This window comes from Cupressus sempervirens, chromosome 2, assembly GCF_028749045.1.
Source record: "Cupressus sempervirens isolate cs-2001-9-10 chromosome 2, ASM2874904v1, whole genome shotgun sequence".
NCBI lineage: Eukaryota > Viridiplantae > Streptophyta > Pinopsida > Cupressales > Cupressaceae > Cupressus > Cupressus sempervirens.
This window is the reverse complement of record NC_143119.1, coordinates 456165244-456172088: the sequence shown is the minus strand read 5'-3', so window position 1 is coordinate 456172088 and position 6845 is coordinate 456165244.

The following is a 6845-nucleotide window of genomic DNA, read 5'->3' as shown; positions in this document are numbered from 1 at the left end:
TGCAGATCAGAGATCAACCACTGGTTCATCCTAATAAATGCATTAGTCAAATCCTTTAATAGGGTAGACTTAACAATCTTTGATAAATCTCTTTACCAAGTGCATACTTTATTGTATATTTTTCAAATCCTTTAACAAGGTGGACCCTCAAAGTCCTTATTTCTCCTAACAGGATAAATCATCAGAAGTGATCAATTGTAAGCCTTAATAGACCAACTTTATATTGTAGTACTAAAGCTTGTGGATATCATCCCCACCCCAATTTTACTTTCTATTTGAAAGGTTTTTGGGTCACCATATCTTGTGTCAAATTTCTATAATGATTATTTTCTTTCATCCTTTAATGCATGCAACTAGATCAAAATATTATATGAAGGATTAATTGGTGAAATAAGATTAAGTTTTATTGGTTCCTAATCCACCCCTCCCCTCTCAATAACCTTTCCTACCTCATATTTCCAACAATGGGTATTAGACCATTGTGGTTCTCATAGATGAAGTTTAATAGCTTGAGAAAAGATCTAAGGAAATGGAGGTATGTAGGCTAGATAAGGCTATTGATAATGAAAAATTGGATGTTGAATTAGTTATTGGGAAACTAAAGAAAGAAAAGGAGCAACACTATCAATAATTGACAATAAGGAAAGATCTTGCAGAACAAATGAATGATAATCTCTAAACTAAAGAAAGAATTAAAGATGTCTATCTAGAAAGAAACTTAGATGAAGCTAATGAAGTAAACAAAGACCTATTAGAAAAGAATTCCAATCTTTAGGAAGTTAGAAAGCTGAAAAGATAACAAGAAATCTAGTCAATAAGAATATGTGAAGTCATGGAAGAAAAAGACAAAGCCAAAGAAGAGCTAGAAGAAAAGAACAATAAAATTCAACATCTACCCCTTTAGCAAAAAAACTTCATTAATAAGCTCACTAATGCAAATGAAGAACTCATGAATCTAAGGTCACAAAAATGAAAGTTTTTAGAATGATCTAAATACTAAAAAGTAAACCAATGAAAGGATGATGAAATCTCAAGAAAGATTAAATCAACTGAATGAACAAAGTCAATACAGACACAAAGGAAAAGATGGAATAGGATACATAGAAGAAGGTAAATCATCTAAGAAATTTTCTCAAAAGAATCAAAAGCCTACTTGAAATCATTGTGGTAAGATAGGCTATACATCAAACAAATGTTGGAGTAATGGTACATAAAAATTCAATGGAAAGTGTTATAGCTACAATAAGAATGGTTATAGAGAAAGTGAATTCAAGGAGAAACCTAAGATTGAAGGTAAATGTCATAATTGCAAGAAACCAGGACAAAAAGCTTCTGAATAGAAATCCAAGATATTGACTCTAGCAGAATAGATCATGAAAGCAATATTTGGATTGGACTACAACACATGGTGTAGATGTTACTACTATGGTGAATTTGGGCACATTGGATCAAACTATGCAAAACATCATATGAGGAAAATAGACACCACTAAAAGATTATTTATTTGTACATAACTTAAACATCTTACCAAGAACTGTATGAACAAAAGAAGAATTGAAAATGAAAAGAAAGCCAAAGCTAACAATATTAGAAAGTAGATGAAGCAACAATGGATATCAAAATCTACTAAGAATGCAAGTTTGAGTCATGAAGCAGTTGTCACTCAAGAGTTAGGTGACTCAAGCATCTCAACTCGAATCCCTATGGGAATAATTGGAAATAAGACTCTAAAGAAAACATATCTCATTAGTTCTAGCTATCAAGAAGAAGAGATCCATATCAGAATTTAAGATGCACAAGGATCATTGAGTGGTCATGGAAATTGTAGATCTTACCAAGCTAGGTCAGGTTGTAAGACCCTACCAATCAAGGTCAGGAGAAACTAAAGTATTGTATGTGGATATTGAGTGATAATGATTCTCTAGGAGCTATGAATGTATATGGAGCATTAAAATATGAATTGAGTAGAAGACAACCTATCACCAAGTGAATAGTCATACCAAGCTTTAATGGTGATTGTAAATAGGAAATGTATTAAAAGGAAGAAGGTGAAAGTATTATTTCACCACAAATTTCTAGAGTTAGTTGAGAAGAGAAATTTTAGAGCTTTAGAATGATTTGAGTGTTTATTGTTGAAGACATTTTGATTTTTCCAAAATCCTACTGAGCATGGCATCTTCTAGTAGAAAAATTAAAAAAGGGGTCTAAAAATGTTGGTTTGAGGATTCGATTACAAGAAACCAAATTTCAAATTGAGTTTGTCAATTACAGAAGTGCTTGATCTAGCTAGTACATAGTCATAAACTCTGCCCAAGGTATTTCTCATACATGATATCCATTCATATTATAAATGTTCTATCCAAGAGCTAGGCAGTCATGAGATGAATGAAGCATTGAACAAGTTATGTGTCAATAGTATTCTAAAACATGAGCATCAACATCTAGAAGCTAAGGGCTTAATGCATATTTCATATATGCTAAGGAAATTTTAGTTAAAGTGGATAAGATTTATCATAAGCCAAGTTCATAATGGAAAGTTATGGTTAGACCAACCCATTCTAATCACAAGGAAAATGATTCATAGAATTACTAGTCTTCTAATGTTGGACAAAGCCAAAGCAACCAAAACCCTAGGTTGGCTGTAATTTGAAAAGAAAACTCTTGCCAAGTGGGATGGTAGAGGAATGAAGATTAGTAATGTAACTAACATGGAACTGAAATTTGGCATCCATATTGTTGCTCATAAAATCTACAACTTTAGTCATCTCAACAATGTGTCTATTGGCAACATATCCAATCAACCAAATAAGGTAAGTAATATTATTGTCATTTATGGCAACATATTTGTTTTGTAGATTAGTCATGTTTATTTGTGAAGGAAAATTGTCTTAGTATTAGACAAAATTATAGTAGCACAATAGATTTGATGATAGTAGAACATTCCCTTTGAATATTCTCTTGCATAGTTAACTAGAGATGCATGATGTCATACTAATGATGTATACTAGTGTACATGTTCGTACGACCAACCGAGTTTGAGTTGTGATGGAATTAGTGATGTAGTGATGTTACATTGCAAAATAGAGCACATCAGCAAAATGTGTTAATTGACCTGATTAATTGTTTTAATTATTATTTCTTTGTGAGACAAATCTAAGGATGTTATGTGAGCTGACTAAAGGAAGAATTTACCAATATGTTTAGGTATAAGTAAAGAAATTCATTTGTGAAGTTAATGTGAAGAAATCTGATTGTGAAGTTGATATGAGCTTGTCAAATACGAGTAACAAGAAAGTGTGATGTTATGACTTATGATGTGAAGTAATATTATGTGAGATCTGATGCAAATTGATATGTGTACAATCATTCTTCTTATAAAAAATTTATAATTAGAAGATTTGTGAAGTACAAAAAAAATCTAGTATTGTATGTATATATATTCTCTTGAAGAACTTATTGTATAGTTGCATGTTAGGACAGTCGGCTCTTCTTGCACACATTTGTATATGATCCAACAACTCCTAACAAGGTTGAGGCTTCTAACAAGGTGTAGTCTCCTAATAGGGACTTGAGACACTATGCATGCTTTATAGACTCCTTATAGGGTCAACATACTTAACCAAATACTTTATATAGTGAATCATCTTATGGGTTCCATCCCCACTGAGGTTTTCCCTTGGCTAGGGTTTCCCTAGTTAAAAAAATATGGTTTTATGAGTTCTCTTCTTGTATGATTGCTTATTTTGTTTAGCACTATTAGTATTCTTTCTCATGCTTATGGAAAAGTAATTAATAAGGTTTAGTTATGGGTAAAAAGATAGAAAATATGTGATTCACACCCCAGCCCTCCTGCCCCCCCCCCCCCCCCCCCCTCGCCCCAAGTATCATCTATTTCTAACAATCAGTATTAGAGCTTACTTATTCATAAGAAGCTTAAAAAGCTTGAATAAGATCCCTATGGATATGGAACAATTGAAGAAGAATCTTGAAGAAGCTCTTGAACAGATTGATCTACTTACATATGAAAGAGATGGTCTTAAAGATAGATACAAAGATGCAAAAGCCTACATTGGTGAATTAAAGGACAAGATAGATGACATAGTAAGAAAACTGATAGGGACACAACCCATGCATAGAATGGACACAACAGGAAAAGGAAAATTGTATTAACTGTGAAAATAAGCTAGTACATTCAGTACAGAGAAAATAGACTTCAGAACATGCCCTAAGGGCTTAAAATAACATAAATTTGGAGATAATTTCTTCTTTCAGTACCTCCTCTCAAACTCCACTCCGAACTACCTTTTACAATGCCAAAAATGTCCTTAAATAGACCTCAGAGGGTTAAGGACTAGGAATACATTCTAGAAAGTGCTAGTAGGCATCCACTGACCAAATAGAAGGCTCCAAAAGCTTTGTTAGAAGTTGATGCAAATCTAGAAGAATCCAAAAATGGTAACCGAACTTTCGAGAGGCATAACTTTTGAACCGTAGCTCCGATTGACGAATTGTTTACATTTTTGGAAAGTTTTCAAAGTGCTCTATAGCCCTATGGACAAGCTCTACTCATACCCCATTTTTTGACCCTTTTGAAGGTCATTTAATGCCCCTAACCTGACTTTGAAGCATTCTTAGGAGGTCTTCAAAACTTGAAAAACTACATTAACTTTCAAGCCATGGGCCTTTTGACCTGATTCTTTTTTTGGAATGCTCTAAATTACAATTACATTCATCTGGCCAATTTACACCTCCTAGTTCACCAAAATGATGGCTCAATTACATACTCCTATTTTTTTGGCATTTACATGTATCCCAAGGTGTTCAAATACTCTATCCTAGAACACTAATAGTGGAACTGTGAGAGTTGGAACCTTTATTTGACCCAAATGGGTATCCAAAAATGAAAACACATGAAATAGAAACTAAGTCTAAGTACATTTTTTTTGGGTGACACAGGATCGCCCTTATACCTCTGGATGCTCCTGCATCAGACACCTAGGGTAGATTGAAAAGTGACCCTGTCACTTTATGAATGGTAGAGGAAATCCCAAATGGGAAACCTCAGCTACTGAAATCCAAGTTGAGTCCTCGATCGGCCATCCTTTCCGCTTGACCAAGTACTCTTCATACTGCCTATTTCTGGTACTTCTACCCACATGATAATCTAGAATTTCTTCTATCTCCTCCTTCTTAGAAGTAAGAATTGGACATTGCTCTAACACCAGCTCCTCATCTGCACCATCATCATGATACTCTATTAAGTCTACAATGTTGAAAATAGGAGAAATATGAAAACCATCTAGCAGCTCCACCTCATATGCATTTCCTGAGTCATGTTTCTTAAGAATTTTGCAAGGGCCAAATTTCTTCATTTTCAGCTTGTTGTAAGTACCGGCTAGAAATATTTCTTTCTGTAAGTGCACCACTAGATCCCCTACTTGAAATTCCTTATATCTTCTCCTTTGATCAGCTCTAGCTTTATACTCTTGATTCATCTTGTTAATGTGTTCTTGAACTTCCTCATGTAGATGCTTGATATGTTTAGCAAATTCTTCAGCTTCAGCACTTGTCCTTTCTCCTTGCTCTATCTTCCTCAATTCTGGCGCAGTCCTTGGGCTACTTCCATATACAATTTGGAATGGTGATTTTCCAGTACTCCTATTTATAGAGTTATTGTAAGAAAACTCTGCTTTTGGTAGAATCAAATCCCATCCCTTGGGCTTATCCCCAACTAAACATCTCAACAAATTGCCCAAACTTCTATTTACCACTTCTGTTTGGCCGTTAGTCAGTGGGTGATGTGTGGAACTGAATTTCAAGTCTGTTCTCAACTTCTTCCACAATGTCCTCTGGAAATACCTCACAAATTTAGTATCTCTGTCAGAAACTATACTCCTTGGAAGACCATGTAGTCTTACCACCTCTCTAAAAAATAAGTTTGCAATATGGACAACATCATGAGTCTTATGGCATGGAATGAAATGTGCCATTTTGGAGAACCTATCAACCACCACAAATACTGAGTCATTACCGCATTGTGTCCTTGGCAATCCAAGAACAAAATCCATACTTATGTCCTCCCATGGCCTTGATGGAATAGGAAATGGCTGATATAGTCCAGTATTGTGAATAAATCCCTTGGCAACTTGACAAACCTGGCAACTCTATACAAACTTCTTCACATCCTGTGAAATTTGAGGCCAAAAATAATATTCTCTAAGAATGGCAATGGTCTTATCTCGACCAAAATGTCCTACCATCCCTCTGCTGTGTTTCTCCTTAATCAGATTTTCCCTCATGGAACTCCTTGGAATGCACAATTGACTACACTTGAACAACATGCCATCCTGAATCAAATAGTCTAACCACTTGGTTCTATCTACAGCAACAGGCTCTTTACAAGATTTCCATGCTTCAACAAAATCAAGATCCTTAGGGTACAAATTCTTGAGTTCATCAAACCCAACTACTTCAACTTGCATTACTGTAAGCAACAACTGTCTCCTACTTAGTGCATCTGCAACCCTGTTAGATTTTCCAGTTCTATGCTTCAACACAAATGTATAACTCTGCAAGAACTCTACCCACTTCATATGCCTCTTATTCAATTTACCTTGGCTATTTAGGTACTATAATGCCTGATGATCAGTATACAAAACAAATTCCTTTGGCAAAAAATAATGCCTCCATTTCTTTAAGGCCTGAACTATTGCATAGAACTCTTGATCATAAACAGAATACTTCTTCTTTGCATCATTCAATTTTTCACTAAAATATGCAATAGGATACCTTCTTGGCTTAATACAGCCCCAATAGCACTGCCACTAGCATCACAATCCACCTGG